The 19,695-nt window shown below is 26.6% G+C and overlaps 1 long non-coding RNA gene across 1 annotated transcript; it reads left to right on the top strand.

Annotated features, from left to right (window-relative positions):
* The first annotated feature begins 14,450 nt into the window (after positions 1-14,450).
* On the top strand, positions 14,451-17,635 carry LOC102660589 (uncharacterized). Its single transcript, XR_415401.4, has 3 exons — positions 14,451-14,745; positions 16,278-16,370; positions 17,065-17,635. It is a non-coding gene; the product is annotated as an uncharacterized lncRNA (long non-coding RNA).
* Positions 17,636-19,695: the final 2,060 nt, after the last annotated feature.

Here is a 19,695-nt window from a genome sequence, read left to right as displayed (position 1 = left end):
TAATAAAATCAATGAATCACATCTAATTATATTAATTTCAATTAAAAAAATATTTTTTTAATTTACCATTCATTAGAATTTAATATCAAAGATCAGAAAGAATCATTGAAACTAACATAATAATTAAATGAAAGGTATTCTAGAAATAACAAAATTAAATAAGGTAAACTTAGATGAAATTTTTTTATGTTTGAGACCAAGAATATATATATTTAAGACAAGGGGAGTATTTGATAGTGTAAATATTTTACACTCAACAATTAATTTTTTTTATAAACAGACTTTGTGTAAATATTTTGGATATTTTGATTATTTTAAGAAACCGATACATAAAGAGTATATGAAGAAAGCTCCTGTTAAGAGGAGCATTCGTAAATCGTTCTATACGTTGGATTGACTACAAAGATTTAAAAATACAGCCCACCGTTACCTACAAAAGTCGAAATTCAAGCAGGGAAGTGGGAACGGACGACGAAGATGACAAAAGACTAATTTATTTAATTAAAACCATTTCTATTGCCAAAAAAAAATAGAAATCCTTTTCAAGAGTTCTCTTTTCCCCCAAAATCCAACCCCGAATGAGGTTTTCAATTTTGTAAGTTATACAGTTGGTGGATTTCACACGTCAGATTTGGGAGGGACTTGAGTTTATGGGGTGTGTGCGTGTATTAAATGGATTCTTTTTTAATACTATTTTCAATGTGATTGTATTTATTATAGGGATGTGGCTGCCAAGTCATGCGTTAGATTCGGAGGAAAAGTGGTAATAAGATAATTGGTTTATCCATTGTGGAGTATTAGGAAAGAGCATTGGATAATGTTGGATTAATTGAAGGGGCAGTTGGTGTTGGTGGGTAACAGCGTCGGTGTTCATAGTAAAAGTGATCCTCAATTGGATTAGGATGCGTGACTTCCATTGCCTTTACAGCAAATGTGGAAACATAAGAAGAATGTGGGAGGATTGGAAAAGAGACTACAACATCATTTTTTTATGATTTAGATTTTAGAGTGATCATCACTGACCTTAATTAAACTTTGGAATCAAGAACAAAATTATCACTTTTATTTTCGAAAGAAGGACAAATTGATCAGCTTAATATTAAAATTTATTAGTGAGCTGAAATTTTGATATTCTATTGAACAATAATTCTAAAAATATTCAAATTAAATAACATAGTCACTCAATTTGAGCCATTGAATGGAGATTAGACAATATGCCTTTTCATCGGAGAATAATTCTAATCTATCAATAACATCTTTCTATTAATCCTCTTACTTATTTTGTAGGATATGTATTGATTTTGCTTTTCAAAACATTAAGTATATTTACATTTTCATTTAATAATTTTTATAGGTACCTTTTTTAAAAAGTAATAGGAAGATTTGTATAAAAATATTGTATAACATTTATTTTTATCTAAGGCTAGCAAAATACTTTCTAACAATTTATATATTATTAATTAAAATTTATCAAAAATTACAAAATCATGAGTAAGTTTCATTAATCAAGAAAATAAGTTATTTATGTATTTATTTTATTGGTTATATCCTTGTTTGTCTCTTAAATTTTAATTAATTTACACATATATTTATTGTGGAGTGAAAATGAAAGAAAATAAAACACAAAACTCTACAACTATTTTATTAAAATAAAAAATATTATATTTTTTTTATTTTTACGTAACAACCTTAAAAAATAGATAAAAATAACAAAGAGAGTATTTGATTTAAATGAAATGATCATTAAGTGCTTTATGTGCATTCAATTAATGACATTAGATAGGTAATTTAGTATATATTATCATTACTCTTAGTTAAGTAATGACATTAGATGCATTCGTGTGATATATTAAGCGTCTTGTTAGTGTTTTTGTGTAGGTTCTAACTTGGTAATTTAATGACAAAATCATTCTTTTAGTCCTTTAAATTTTGAAAATATTATTTGTACAATAATATTTTTTGGATTTAACTTTTTTCTCAACAATATTTATTATATGTAACAATGATGGAGAAATACACAAAAATTAATATTGTATAAATAATTGTACATGTATTATATCTCTAAAGTTTTAAGACTATTAATTTAATATAAAAATTTATTAAAATTTTAAAATAAACTCTAAGGTTGAAAATTTTGTATCAAGTTACTCCCAATCATCATATCTAGTCAACTAATGACATCAAATACGTAGAAATAGACACATGATAACTCAATCATAAGGAGCACTTCGACAATGCTTCCTACAATATTCAAGTTCTTCTCTCCTTTCCTTCCTTTTTATTCAAAAATGTCTTTGAAATTCTAGAATACGTAGAAATAGAATTCTAGGAGAAACAACATAGTGGAAATGATAATGGATAGTGTAGGATTATTTACACAATCAAGATAGAACAAGGGCAAAAGTAGGAGTTGAGTGCAATAAATTTCAAGCTCAAGGTTCAGTTGATAGCAAAATAAGAGGTTATAATATGTGATTTTGCTATTGTGGTTTAAGAGTTAGTCATGAAAATGTCCTAATCTCATAGAAATCCAAGGAGGAATTTGCACATGTGCTCTGTTAAAGATATGCTGAATAAAATTTGTGAAGTATTTTAAGGTGGTGCGTACCTTCATTTTGGGGTTATGGATAAAATGAGATGAGTTATAATTTTTAAATTTAGAGTGGACATAATTTAGAAAACCAGTAAAAGGATGGTGAAAATTTTGAATATTTCTAAAGAAAAGAGAATATAATTTAAATTTATAGTTGTTTGATAGTTTTATATTTTTTTATGTCTGAAAATTACTTTTAGATAGGGGTATAAATTGGCCCACGAACCTGGTCGACCCGACTTAATTTTCTTGGATTGGTTAAAACAATTGGTTAGGTTTTGTTTTTGTTTACACGACCAGATACAATTCAATTTGCTTTTCGGGATATAAGTTAATTTGTAAATCCAAAAAAATCAACTTGAACTAAATTATAAGCATATTTCAGGAGCGTATAATAGAGCATTTTTCACCCTCTTGGAGTCTTTCCAAACAAACCATCACACCATGTGTTGTGGTTCAAATTTAATTGTTGATTCCTCGTTAATACGGTAAAAGATTACTACGTTACTGATTAAATATTATGTTTCTAATGTTGTTGCATATGTTTCCTTTTCTTCTAATGGTATGATGCATTAATTGTTGATTTTGTCATATCTGTTTCAAGATCTGGATTCTTGATTTGTTTCCTTTTCTTCTGCTGAGTTTGGTTCTAGATCAAAACCATGTGGAATTTGTCAAGTGTCTTTGTTCAAGATGCATATCAATTAGCACACTCTAGTTGATGAGATAAGTATGAAATTGGATTTTTGTGAATGCACAGATGAATCGACGACACCAATATTCTCAAACACAAAATGAAGACATTTATATTCAATTTTTTTTTTCATTTTTCAAGAGATATTATTATTACTATTATTATTATATGACTTGTTATCCGCTGACTTGAATCAACTCAATTATAAATATCGAATTTGTTTGGTTTAGATTGCCTACTTAAAAACAAGCGTACTTGAACCAACACAAACTTTAGCTATACCCTAGCTACTTTTATGTTAAAAGTTCTTTAAGTAACATGGTCTTAGATCTTGAGATTTATTTTTTTTTAAAAAAAACAAACAAAAAGGCACCGAAGAATTCTAAAGCTCCTAAAACTAGCTTTTTTAAAACATATTTTATAAGAAAATATTTTCTTAAAAACTTATTTGACCCAATTTTTCTATTTTAAGAGAAGTAAAATCTAAAATAAATATAGGCCAAACAATACCTTAATCTTATGAATATTACATACTATGTATTAGTATGTGGATTCTAATAAAGTAATTTTGGAGATTTTTGTATCTTCGAATAATATATGGAACAAGAATTTACAAAAGTTGGAAAAATATTTTCATCATAATTTTTTTTTTTGAATAATAAGTAATTGATGGATATGTTCAAACGTGTATCAGTGTAAGTTCAAACTTTAACATGCATTGTTAGCATAACTTTTTTTAGATTATTAATTAAAAATCAATTTAGATATATATTTAAAAATAATTATCACAAAATTCAATTATTTTACTATAATTAGATGACAATGTCAATGCATTTTAATTAAAGTTCGGCTTATTTGAGTTTATAGAAATTATTTATATCTTTTCATAAGCTCTTTTAAACTTTAATTTTTTTTGTTGGTAGGTCTCATTTAATTTATTCGAATAAGTTTTTAATAATAAAATTTACAAATTAACATTAATTTTTTTTAAAATATTCAATTAAGTTGGTTAGTCAAATATAACCTCAATTTACTACATTTGAGTCCTAGTATTTGATGGCCTTATCTCATCTTAGTTTACTCCATTCCCAACTAAATATATATTTTAAGGAATTTAATTAGAATACATTGACGATATTATTAAAAAGATCCCTTACATTGCCAATTAATCTTAGATGGTCATATTATTAAAATCATTGAATTTTATTATGAAAGTTTTTTTCATTTACTGTTAGGTTAAAAGATTTTAAGATATTTAACGAATTATAAATCATCTTAAATATAACACTAAAATAAATTTTATAAAAGTCAATAATTTTATATTCATAACAATCTATGAGTGTAAAAAAATTATACAATATTAGTGTATTCTAATTAAATTATTATGATAATTGCTTTAAAATTATATATATATATATATATATATGTTAATATAATTTATTAACGTAATTATACTATAAAAAAAAAGTATGTGTATGTTAATAAACCTCACAAGTATTTATTAATATAAATACACATATTTTTTTAATATAAATATATCTACAAGTTATACTATTAATGTAGTTTAAATTAATATTTAATTATAACTTATCAACTTATATATTAAAAAAATAAGAACATGTACGTAAGCAAACCCCAAACATATATATTGTAAATTGATAGTGTAAAAATATTTTTACACTTATAGTTTATTAAAATTAAACTCATACATTAAGTAATTGTTTTTTGCCCAACTTTGTTGAAATAATGATGCACAACAAAAAAAAGTAAATTTAGCGTCAACCAAAGTCGTGGCTAATGACACTATGTAAGCGTATTGAGGAACGCTAAGCCATTGCAACAGAGGTCATTACACATTTACACTGTGACTAAATTAAAAATCTTTTGACCAATTCGCAACCAGGTAGAGTAAATATAGTTTCTATCATTTTCACATGCTTTCCAGTTTGTGGAGCAAGGCCAGTATAACCGTTTGATCTCCTTGAGTGCATGAGGGAGAGCATTTTCGCTGCTTTAACAAAAGTGAAAAGAAATGAGATTCTCTCTATAGGTAAAAGAAACTCTCTCTAGAAGCATATAAAAAATAAGATGTGTACAAAACAAAAGGAAAACGATCCCAACGTAGGGAAAGAGGGAAACCAAATGGATAACTTCTTTTAAGTACCCATATTTTTTTTTGCTACATTATCATTCTTCACTTTATAATTGTAACTTCCCTTCTATTTCCTTGAGACATTTCTTTTGTTCTTTCCTTCTTCTTTTTTCCCCTTCCATCCTTTTCCGGTTTTCCCTTTACATGTTCCTTCTTGCTCAATGTTTGTTCAGTTTAATTACATACGTACGATATAAAAATAAAATATTGATTTAATTATTTGTTTACTTTTTAATTTTTAAATTTATCTCTTTTAATTCTCATAGTCAATAATTAGATTTTTTAATCCTTTTTAAAAGGTTTATGTTGTTAAACTTTTTTAATTCCGTCAGTTAAAAAAATTTATCGACAAGAACCTTTTTAAAATTAAAATATAAACCTCAAGATTAAAAACTATAAATTTTTAAAAAAAAGTTTAGAAACTATAAAAAATAAATAGGTAATTAAAACTAATAAGAATTAATTGAATATTTACTAATAATCTTGATTATGACTTTGCTTGTATCTTATGAATAAGATTATTATGATATTTGATTTATCAATTGCCAGTAGCATATTATATATATATATATATATAGTAATTTTATTATTATTATTTATTTTCTTAATATCTATAAGTTGTAATAAATAATTAATTTTAATTATTAAATTTTTTAAAAATAAATAATAAAAATAAAAAATAACTTTAAAAGAATTATTATTAGAGGAACTGATTACCATGTATATCTTTTGTTATTTCCTTTTGGATAAGCTATACTCACTGTAATTTCACACTGATCACACAGTACTGTGACATTCTCCCAAACTGACAAAATCATTATAATGTCACATTAAATAAAACACACATTTTAAATAACATTTCTTTTCACCAATTATCATGTTTTTTGTACAGTAAATATTTAGTATTTTTATATTTTTAAATCATCAAAATATTTTACTTTTTTATTATTTTTTTAACGTAATTACCCTTTTTTTTTTTGTTAGTAGCTAGGTACATAATCAGCGGTTATATTATTGTTAACCTAAGAAATTTTACCAGCTAAAAAGTTCAATTTGAGTAAATATTGTTTGCAGCTGTGAGTCCAGCTAGCGGTGAACCTTGCTTAACAAGGGAAGTGACCTGCATGCATGTATGTTGATCTTATCTTATCCATGCGATCAAGAGCCTCCTCCATATAATATAAGGACTGAAAAGTCAAAGTTGGACACGCCCTCCCTCAATGGTGCTGCGGATTGACTTGCCAAATCAGGATGAACTAATAGTGATTCTATAGTCTAATGATCTGGACACACCTCCTTCAATGTTGTTGGTTTTGCTTCTTTAGGACTCTAAGGGTACCGTCCATATTAGAATCAAGTTTTCTGTTGAGTACGTAATGATAAATGTATACCCCATTCTTAGGCTGTATAGGTAAAAAGAAAAGAGACAGGAGAAAAAATAAAGCAAGAAAAAGAAAGTAACAAATATGAAATAAAAAACATGAAAACAGAGATATAAAAAAAAAATAGTGTAAAAGTGAGGTAAAAAAGACAATTACCAATATGCCGATAGTCAAAGTGTCATTGGACTAAAATCTCTATCAAAAATTTAAGTTTAAACTTTGTAAATGAAAAAAACATAATTAAAAAAGAGATTTCATTAAAGATTGTTAGTTTGTTTTTTTTATAAACATTAATTATTGACCATTCGATGATAACAAAATAGAGAATGAATGTCAAGTATTTATCTTTTCTTTTTGCTTTTTTCTTTTCTTTCAATATATAGCACCAAAAAGGTAATGCTAGAGTAAGTAAATAAAAACGTAAAAAACGATGCAATTAAGTGCACTTGCAGGTCAAATTGTCAATAGTTATTACAACTGTTCTGGTAGCTTTAAATTATGCAAGAAATTATGTATCAAAAAATTATGCAAGAAAATGAATAGTTTATACATTGTAATTCAATAATTATTATATATTTATATCGAGCAATATATCCATAGAGTATTGTTCTCATGAGAAGATATTTTTAAGGTCGACATGCCTTTAGAGATTAATTAGATTGGGCGAATCTTGTTGAATGTTGACCTAATATATATTATAGTTAATATAAACGCGAGCTATTTATCTTTACAATGTTTACGCATGTAAAGTAAGAGAAACAAGAAGAAGAAAAAATCTACAAAATGATGGAAAACAACGGGGTTGGGACGATGGCCTTCTAATTTGTTGTTTTCTATATATATATATATCACATGATTTTCAGCAAACGGTGTTTCCACGTCGTTGTGGGCAAATAATATTTAATTTTAAGGGCAAACGATTATGACTACTGCATTTCAAAGGTATCTAAGAAATCCTAACGTTACTGACTAATTTATTTGAAAATCATGTACGGATATATATACAAATTATATCAAAATATTCCAACTTGATTGTGTAGCTTACGTCTCAGCTTTTACTCTGTCTTTTCATATTAGAGCCGTTCAAGTCTGTATTGGTTTCCCTAGCATGCAGTATCATTTCTAAAAGGAAACGATCTATATTCTAATATATATATATATATAACAAAAATCATATACTCGATCTGAAGACTGAATATACAATAGCACTTGTAAATATATTATAATTTAATTAGAATAAATTAATCGCATAAATTATATTGTTTTTCAATAAAAAAATATTATTTATGTAATTATTTTAATAAGTATATTTGAGATTAATAATGTAAAACAAAATTATACTGATAGTATATGATAATCAAATTCAAAATATTATCGATTTAGCATCTTTGAATAGACTAAAAATATATATATTTATCACGAGAATATAATTTCTTGGAGCTAGCCATGCCAAGCATGGGTGAAATATTTGAAAATCATATGTACGTAGTATGAAGAAAGAGCTGTGGAAGAGGAGGGTGGTCAATTACAAATGTATATCGCTCTTTATTTTTCAGATTGAGGTATATATAATATGTGGAGTTGACTTCACTTTAATATATATATGACCTCGCTATTATCACTAATGCAGTAATGCACTTTTTCTTTTTTAGTTTTTTTTTTTTTTTTGTGATCCATTCCAACATTTTATATTGACCAATATTATGTTCTTATAATATATATAAGATAACTAAACATAATAATGTTTGACGATGAGAAATTTGAGTAGTTTAAATAAGGTTATAAGTTCGAATAATGCTGTACTTACAAAAATATAGGTCAACTTATATAAATGAAGCCCATGATGGGTCTTTTCCCTAATTAAACATGGGATGAATGGCAATGAAGAATCATGACTCTTTGAAAGGTAATTTTTATGAAAAATAATTATATTTGAGTCAGATATAATTATTACGGAAAATAAAATTATTTTCTTAATAGTAATCATTGTTTTAACTATTGTTTATTATGATGTTTTATTTTGGAACAACATTTTGATACTGATTTATTTGTATTAATATTTTTCTATGAATATTAGTTATCATGTTTTATTTTGAACCAACATTGATACTTCATCTTGTGTGTAAAGAGGGCAAGAGGCCCAAAAAGAAACCAACATTTGATACTGGAACATGACACTTACTGCTTTGTTTTTATAGAATTTAGTTGAATACATGTTGGAATATTTTTATTTTTTTTACAGTACATGTTGGAATATGTTGAAACATGCAGCCTTGATAAAATGTTTAATGGCTGTAAAGAACCACTCAAAAATAGAAGCTGCATGAGAATCTATTAAATTTTCTACTCTGTGGCTTTTATACGTATCTACACGTGCAATATAATCAAGCAATTATTCTATTATTTTATAATTAATCATCATTAACGTTAATTATGATGATAAAGATGGTTTTAAATTAAAATGAAATAGAGGGAGTTAAATAATTAAAAAAAGTTTAATATGTTTTTTTAGGAAAAGAGTTCAAATTAATTTAATCATACAGAATAATAATTTAATTTAATTGCACTTAATGAGCTCTTCCAACATATTATTATATTGACCAATTTGCGCTCTTAAAGTATAGGAATGGCGGATCCATGTTGAAGGTTATGGGGCAATTTCCCCCAAATAATGTTTTTTTATTTGCATATGTTTAATAAATTTTATTTTTATCCCTATAAAAAAATAGTGTTACTCTCATAAATAATTATTTTTTAAATGAATGTAAAAAAATTATAAGCGATAAAAGAAAAAATAATTTGGTATTAATTTTATTATTTTATGTTTCTACATTTTATAGTATTGGCATTGAAAAAAATTGTACAATATTTTTTAAATATAAAAACATGCAAAGAACAATTATAATTTGTAAATATATAGGTATTTTGAATTTTTGGTCATAATATTATATATTTTATAAAAAAATTATAATTTTTTCCGCTAAAAAAATTTCTATAGATTCACCACCTATTGGGATAACTTATAAATGGAGTCCATTCACTCCATATTGTGGGGATTTTTCTCTAATTAATAGTATAGAATATGAGGTGAATGGAAGGTGTTTTTTTAAGAGGGGGTGAATGGAAGTTAAAAAAAATTGCTTTAACATTTTTTTTAAAAGTATAATTGCTTTAAGTTTGGTTTGTTATTATTATTATTATTATTATTATTATTTCGGACCAACATGTGATACTAGGACAAGGTACTTACTTTTGATTTTATTAATTTTATATGTCGAAACATGCAGCTTTGATCAAAAGCTTAATGGCTGTAAAGAACCACTCAAAATAGAAGCTGCGTGAACCCATTTAAATTCCTACTCTGTTTTACTTGTCTACATGCTAATCCTAATCAAGCAATTATTGCATGGGTTTTATATATATATATATATATATATATATATATATCTTCTGTGTTCATGAGCATATATATATTAATTGTAAAAAGTATTAAATAGTAGTATCTTATTAAATTGTTAAATTATACTCCATTTAAAATTAAATATCGAGTGGTTTTATATTTTAGTATAATAAATAGTTTTTAAATAAATTCTTCATTTTCAACTCCTCATCATATTGACGTAAAAAAAAAAAACTCATCATCATATTCATAGGTACAGACATAATCATCAATAATTATATATTAAACTAGTCTCCCTTTGTAGTGTTACATATAATCAAAAAATTAAGCAGCCCAAACCTTTCTTAATTTGTTCTTACTGCTGAAAACCGTGTCGCTCCAAAAGGGGAAGGGGGGCATAGAAGAAGAAATAATCATTTGCAAAAGACAACGACTTGCATGATGAACGACAAACCATCGCTGTATTTAACAGATTACTGTGCAAAAGTGTTTCTTATTTAATCTAAATACACATTCCCCGACAAAATCAAGAAGCTGTAAACATTCCCAGTTGATTATATTAGTCTTACATCTCTACAAATGTCCATCACCACTTCTCCATCAATAAAATGCCATATCGTATAGTTTCGTATCAAAATGCAAAGAGTTTAATTAAAATATCTAGGACGGCAACATACAATCTTTGACATAAATGCTTATATTAAAACCTCTATTTCTGTACCGTGTCCTTAGCAGTGAATTCAGGACCATTCGAACCATTAAGGTCATACCATAATGAAATTAACTTGTCATATTTACAACAGTGCAACATGGGCGTTGACACCCCAATTAATTATACACAGTAGCTTTTTTTACTGTTTTTTTTCTTCAAAACAATTATATTGTATTTATTCACCACGATGTCAATTAAACATTTAAACCGAGTTCAATTACTTAGGTAAGATCTGATATAAAAAATATAATGAAAAAGAAAGATGTATTAAAAGTGATAAATAAAAATTAATCATTAATAAAATTAATAAGTATTCTATTATGGAGACTAATATCACGGTTTAAAAAAACATTGCATTTATTCTCCAAAGTGTTGAGAAGATGTACAAGGTTAGGTGTAGGGTCCCATACTGACGAGAATAAACTTGCATTGGACCACCCAGAGATAACTTCTTCATTGCAGTTCCAAATTAAATTAGACCGAGACTGAATATTCTTCCATTCTCACTTGTCATGACTCTAAGAAAGGTAAGGACGATCCACCATACTTGACTGCATAATTCTCACTTTTAACGTAGATATATATAGTCCAACAATACATTAATTTCCTAAATCCCCTTGTTTCTAATAATGGTTTCCACTACAAGTACTTCTAAATTTATCATTTACAGATCGATATCTTACTATCTTATAAATTAGGACTTGATTCTCGCAACTAGGACAATGATATATACAATTCGTATTCTTTTAAATGAAAAACTATAAAAAAAAAAAAATGTTCTGAAATAATGACAAGAGAATAGATTGTACGTATCTCTTACGTTGTCTACTCACCATGATTTTAATTGGGTATATTATCCTTTCTAACATTACATACAAAATTACGTCGGTTGGCTATTTTTAAAAAATAAAAATGACACTTAACTGCCACTTCAAATGTATGAGACGTTTAAAATATTGTATTAAGCAGTATAGTGTAAGCATGCCTTTATAAATAACGAACTTACGAATAATAATATAAAATACATAGTTATAACGATAAAGTGTAATATATATAATATATAGATATAAGAAAAAACTAGAGCATAATTTCTGAAGGATAATTTTAAATAGTACCAATAAACTTGTGTCTGGTTGTGTTGTGCGATATTCTATTAGTTATTATCAATCTTTCTAGTATGATATCCCAGTCAGTAGTTCATTGGACTGGCTTTGATATTTTGTGACATATGCATATATATTCATATACAAGGAATCTAATAATATTGGTGTAACTTCAAATTATTCTTTCTTCGGTATTTTAACAATTTTATACTGAATAAATTTATCAGAAAACTCAAAATTTACTTAATAGTTTCTACCATCATACTTCCTCTCTTTTTATATATAAGACTCAAATTTAAAATAATATTTATTATTTTTTTATAAAACTTAATCTATAATATTTATTGTATTAATTATTTTTAGACCAAAAATATCTCTCATTAAAAGAAAAAAATATATTAATAAATTATTAGAAGAGAAATATATTAATAGCAATGATAATTTTGAAAAAATTATAAATTTAGAATAAATTTATTGTTATACACTAAATTAATCATTATTCTTAATCTTAATAAATTAGATAATTGAATCTTATATATACAAATGAAGGGAATATAAATTATCTTCAAAATTTAAAATACTTTATGGCACTAGTTAAAGGATTCAAAACTAAAATATTTCAGAGAATTTTTTTATCAATATATTATAATTTTCAAAAGAAAAGTGCTTAAAACATACTCTATAAATTAAGAAATCTTTCTATTTGTTAAAATTTATGAACAATTATAAAAAAAATTAGGAAAGAAATTTATTAAATAAGAAAGTGTTCAGATTAAAAAAATGATTTTTAATAAATTTTAGTCAACAATAAGAAGCTTATTCAAAAGAACGTCTATGAAAATCTGCTACTAATATTTCTCTTTTCAATATAACTACATCATAATAATTTTTGTTAAAAAGAAAAAATGAAATTTATTTATAGGTTAGTATTTTTAGGATACTTATTTTTTTGATGTGCAATAATCACATTATTTTTTATATAAAATAATTGCACTAAGTTAAAAACATATAACTTCATGAATATTACTGAAATCCTTTATTACTAGGCTGATTCTAGTAATTTTCTTATAACTAGGCCACTCATTAACAAGACTTTATTACTTTTCTAATTAACAAAAGAAATTGTTATGAGTAAAATATTAATATATATACTCTTTGAATCTAAATAATCGTTAAGAGACTTACCGATTAGTATTCTTCAAAATATTGGCTAAAATATTAAAAGAAATTATTAAAAATTGTATATAATTACATTTAAAAATTATAGAAAAATATATTTTTATACATGTGAATTTTTTTTTACTTGTCCATAAGTACTTGTTATCATTTGTCATTCTTTAAATCCATATGATAAATTATTGAGTGACCAAAATTTAACAATTTATAGGAGTAAGAATAAAAAAAGTATTGAGGAATATAATTTTAGGTATTCTAATAAAAAAAAAAAAAATATATATATATATATATATATATATATATATATATTTTATTTCTTAACCAATATCTTAAAAGTGTTGGTTAACATTTGTTTTTACAATTGATAGACTTAATTTTTTTTTTTTACTAATTAGTGTTTTTAGAATAATAATTAGTTAAAAGAACTAAAAAAAATATTCTTATGAAAAAATATAAAAGAATATAAGAGAACATAAATTTTTTTATAAATAACGTCATTTTATGTATTTCAATAAAAAAATTATTTAATTACTTGACAAATAGACTTAATAGCACTAGTTAATATTTTTTTTTAAATGAAACTATACTTAACACAGCTACGCGGCTGGGCCACCAGTAGACAAAAAGCAACCTATCGTCTTTAAACCCGCACTTTCACATGGTTTGAATTAATTGTTAAACCATTTTAAGAAATTGATGTAAACAGTCGAAAGTTTGCCCATCACTAACAAATTTGTGGAAATGGAGAAAAAAAAAAAAAAAGGAGAAGAGGAAAGGTAGAGAAATAGTGAGGAAATTAAGAAAAAATAAAAAACTTGTTTGATAACATGAAAATAGAAAAAAAGAGAAAAAAAATTGTAGATCTCACTTTTTTTTTTATTTTCTTCCTCAATATATGAGATTCTTTAAGAAAAAAAATATTTTCATTATTAACATCATTTTTTCTATTTTTATTTTTTTTCTCATATCAAACACTTCTAAAATTAGGAATGATCAAGGATTTGAATTAATTTGTGATTCAAACTTATCCAATTATATTAAATTAATTTTAAAAGTATTTAAATTATATTTAACCCGACTCAATATAAATTCAATTATGTTTGGATGGACAACCTTAGTTTCAACCCGTGATACAATCCTATTCGTTGATATATATTAATAAAAATAATATTATTAATAAGAAATAAGGTGTATATGAAATAATAAAATAGAAAGTTAGAAAGTACAGAAGAGTGTAACTGTGAAAGTCTGAAACTAGGGTTTTCCTTCTCCATTGCATTATCTTCTTCAATCTTCCCTTCGTCTCAGTCTCACACTGGCCATATTCCCAGCTGTCGCCTCTCAGCTTTCACACCGGCCACCATGGCACCGCCCCCCACTTCCTTCTTCAATTTTCCCTTTGTCTCAGTCTCACACGAAAGCGGAAGTCGGAAAGTCCAGTTCTCGTCGCGACGGCGCTCACGCTTTGTTCAGTCGCTGCGATGCTGCTGTTGTTGCCTCCATTGACATTGGAGGTTCCTTGAAGAACAGAATGTATGTTAATGTTGAACAGTTTGATAAATTGTTACGGTTTCCCTGTTGCTTAATGCTTATAGAATTTCTTTGTGCAATCTGCATATTTTGTTTATATTTCGTTATTAGTTATTTAGTTTGTATGTGTTTGTCAATTGTTAGTTTCTCTGTGTTAGTAAATTGTGAGTAATCTGCTGACTGCTGTGATTGGAAAGGCACAAGGGTTCTACTCGGCAAGTTCATTGGATGGTAGTAGCCAGACCATTTTGTTAACAGTTTTGACTATATTGGTGCATGGGTCGTAGTGAACATGAGCATCGATCATCATGTGGTGGATGACAGTATCGATCTCTTTGGAATTCATAGACAGTGATTGTGGTTAATCGGTTTATGGATTTCATATTTGGAATTTGAATTTGAATATTTGTGTATGGTTGTTCAAATTGGTGCTATATGTCTTTGTTAATGCTTGATCAAGTTTGAAACAAAGCTCATTCTCACGTTCTGCATTTCTGAATTTGAATGTCTTTAATTGTCCCAAAATCTCTATTAATTAATTATTATATTAAATAAATCAGCACCTGATAGTTTGATACACCCTATTGGATAAAAAGAAAAAAAGAAACTGTAGGATGGTTTTTGTGAGATAAGAATATACTCAAAAAAATATTTCTTGCAATAATTTCCACAGTAAATGCATGGCCATAGAAAATGCAAGGCTATGTGCTGGGCCTGGAAAGGTTAGTGACGGGCAATAAAAATCACAATGAGAATATACTCATAAGCTAAGCGTACTCGCAAACTCCCCACACCCTTCTCTTACACTACATATCTCATATCTATCATGCCATCACCCATATATGAATTATCATCACTTATAATTAATACTTCATTTTAGTTTACTTTTTTATATGATCACGATTTCAATAAAGATTTCAATAATTAAATATATAGTTATTCTGCTTTGATTTTTCAGCAGCTTACGTCTACGAGTGCCTATATACATATTACACACACGCTTTATTTTTTTTCTTAATTTGCCTTTGCTAAAAGTGAAATTCCTATATGTACGTGAATCATATATTGAATGTTCTAAGCTTAACTTTCTTGATTGCCAGTGTGAATTTGTCTACTTCCAACTTTTTTTACTTGTGTATCCAAAGTACAGTGTAGCCACTTGCCGATGATGATAATGATAATAGTCACCAAAATCATCTTTCGGGACTGAATGGCATTGTCATGCCTTGCTGTTAATATTATTCTGCAATTCTGACTTTCTGAGGTTGTGGCTATATTAGTTTAATTTTATTTTCGTTCTTGTGACTTGCTATAATTTTATTTTTGTTTGTAGATATTTGTCATGATAGTACTATCCTAACATAGAAGACATTATTATATTTTGTGGTTTGCATTTATATGATATTTTTCCTTTATATTTGTTGCACGGATTGTCTTAAAAGTCTATAAATGAGACAAATGACAAATAGAAGTTGTACTGAAAGTGTCAAGTCCTCTACCACCAATTACTCACTCTCAATGTCCTATTGAACCAGCTAGCTCCATTACTATCAGAATGAGTGACAAAGATTCCTATACAATCAACACACCAAGGGACAAAAGCTCCATCTCCATTTGGACAAGCAAAGGTACAAAAAAGAAAAGCTACAGAACCCCTTCTAATGTTTGGATGCATTACAATGGGGTAAATGATGATATTTTTTGCAAGTATTGTGGTAAATCATAGAAGGCTAGCAGTTCTAAATATGGAAACACTAACTTGATAAGGCATGCAAGAGATTGTATGAAAAACCCTAATAGGGAGGTTGATAGAAAATGAAGAAAAGAATGAACAGAGGTGGAAAATGAACGCAGTCAAATATCATGTTTTTTCTTTTATGACTAGAGATATATTGGCTATTCTCGTGTCTATTGTGTTATCTCAGTCCACATTCAGCAGGAGGTCTAGTACTTGATCCATTTCGTAGCTCATTTAGTTCCATTATGGTTGAAGCTTTGATTTGTGCCTAAAATTGGCTCAAAGTTGATAAGCAAAATGTCAATGATTTGCGAGTTGAATTAGACAAAATAAAAAATATTGAATTAGGTATCAAAGCTCCCAATTTTTTTTCAATTTTTTACAATATCAATATGAATTAATATTCTATTCTAATGAGATTTTGCTTAAATTTTTAGAGTTTTATGGTTTGCCTTTAAATATTGTTATGGTTGGAACTACTACTGAGACTGCTAGTATTACGAGTTAGGATCACTACTTCGTAAGGTAATATTTTCAACTTAGTTTATAATGTCATTTAATTGATTTTGTTCTTTTGCTTGCAGTGTTTGAGCAATTATCCAGCATTGGCGCATTGGATCTTATGGCTCACCAACAAACTGCATTGTTGTTTTCAGTTTTAGACTTTTAATTTGTATTATTGGTGTTTGTTTTTTGGGCTGATATCATTATCATTTATCAAATTTATTTTGTTGAGTGTTTGTTTTATGGGTGCAAGCCTGCAACACATTAAACAACAACTTTTTATTTTGTGTTAGTGCTTGACATTTTATTTTCAATTCATGTTGGTGTAGACAACAAAATGAACAAATTTGTATTTGGTTTTATTCGACGGTGATTTGAATTTTGGTGTTAAATTTTTTTTTGGATTTTTTTAAAATTTCATGGCCTAATTGACTCGACTTGTTTGTGATCGGGATTGAATTGGATTGGATTTAACAATAAAATCATTAGAACTCAACCTAACCCATTCCAAAAAAATTTAATTGGGTTAGGTGATAGGTTTTCTAAACCCGACTCAACCTAACTGTGTACACTCTACCTAAAATCCATCTTAGTTTTGACCTATTTTTTCTTTATATTTTCATTTACTTAATTTTTTTCCGTTGTAAAGTATTGTTGTGAACATTTTAATATTTTGAGTTTGATCTCTACAAATGAAAAAATAGAGTATAAAGTATTTTGTTTTTAGATAAATGATAATCATAACTAAAATAAAAAGTAGAATTAAAAGATAATTTTTTAAAGTGATCTGAGTTCATCTTTTTGTAAATATTATAAAGTTTTTGTTTTTTTAGTTTAACTTAACCTAAAGTTATGATGAGTGGGGTTGACTTAGCGAATTTAGATACACTTTGCCACTAGTAACCAATATCATGATCACGGAAAAAAAAAAATTACAACTAGGAAATTGCTTCTTGCGCTTTCCGAATGGCTTTGGGAATGATCATAATTCCAAAAACAATATGGGAAGGGAAGTGTACAATACAATTCCAAAACGCAATTCCAAAAAACACCCTCACAACTAATCATTGCGCCTAGTGACAATCTAGTGTAAGGCCTCATAATATGCTTTATCAGAAACTAGCCTAAAACATCATTAGCCCCATTCATTTTAGGTAGTAAAGTTAAGCCTATTAATTATTTTAGAGTTTTCTATGTAAAATTCAAACAATAAAATAAATTGTAAGCACTAATTAGAGTCTCTATTTTTTTTTTGTCAAACAGTTATAAGAGTCCATAAGAACCCAATTTGCATATTATGGGTTGATAAAAAATCTCAAGCCTATTTCCGAACAAGTACCATGTCCACTACCATGTCTAAAGTGCCAGTTGGTGTTTTTTACAAAGTTAAAAAGTTATGGTAAGAATTAATCATTAATTTGAACAAAAGTGTCTCATAATTTTACCTAGCTTTAAATTTACGGTACATGTCTCATTTTTTTAATTTTATTTTATACATTTATTCATCATAAAGAAGCTACATATAAGAAACGAAGATTTTTACCATCTTCGGCCAGTTCGAATTATTATTATTTTATCTCAAGGCCAGTTATATTGTGATTCAGCAAAAAATTGAAAGTTGGAAGTTAGGGTATTGCTTTGCGTACCCAGCAAATTACTAGTACACCCAACACAAGATGACCAATTCAAATATTGTCTTTCCATAAAGCTGATATAAATTGCGAATCCGTAACTCTAATATGGATTGACAATCTGTAAGCCCAATACGAATCGAACCTGTGACTTTCACGTTGTTAGCACGACGTTCTAACCAATTGAGTTAATGAATAAATTATATTATAAAATAATTAATGTTGTTATACATAACATTATAATTTCTAATTTATATTTAATACATATATAAATTTAGATGATAAATGTTGTGATAATTAATTTTGATCTAATAATTAATTTGTTTACACATATAAATTTTTATGAAACCTATGATTTTTATTTAAAATTTATATATGTAAAAAAATACATTATTAGATAAAATTATTTGTAATGAGACCAAAAAATACATTAGTAAATTTATGTTAAAAATATTTTTTTTACACATATAAATTTTTGTTAAACCTATAATTTTTATTTACAATTTATATATGTAACAAATTAATTATTAGATCAAAATTAATTGTCACAAAATTTATTATGTAAATTTACGTGTGTAGTAAATATACATTAAAAATTTTAGTATTATATATAACAACATTAATTATTTTATAACATAATTGATCTATTAGCTCAGTTGATCATAGTGTTATGTTAATATTTAATAATATGAAAGTCACAAATCTAGATGGGCCCAATTCGTAAGCCACAATCTGTATTAGAACTAAAGATTGTCAATCTATATCCTTTTTAAGGAAAAATAATATTGGAATCGTCCATCTTGTGGAAGGTGCACCGACAATTTACTAGGTGCGCAAAGCAAGGCCACGGAAGTGATCAAAACTTGTTGTGGCCCATCTTGATTCTTTGACTTTGTAAACAAGACAACAAATAAACTTTTGGTTGTCTTACTATTTGTTTTTAAGGTATGAAATATAATATATAAATAAGATTATATTTAGAATTCCCAATAAATAAATATTTTTAATATATAATTATTAAAAATATTTTTATAAAAAATATTAAAACTCAATTTAGAGATAATGTTGAAAGATGATAGA

The sequence above is a fragment of the Glycine max genome, chromosome 8 (genome assembly GCF_000004515.6).
Source record: "Glycine max cultivar Williams 82 chromosome 8, Glycine_max_v4.0, whole genome shotgun sequence".
Taxonomy (NCBI): Eukaryota; Viridiplantae; Streptophyta; class Magnoliopsida; order Fabales; family Fabaceae; genus Glycine; species Glycine max.
The sequence above is the reverse complement of the archived record's forward strand: the minus strand, read 5'-3'. Positions and strand labels throughout refer to the sequence as shown.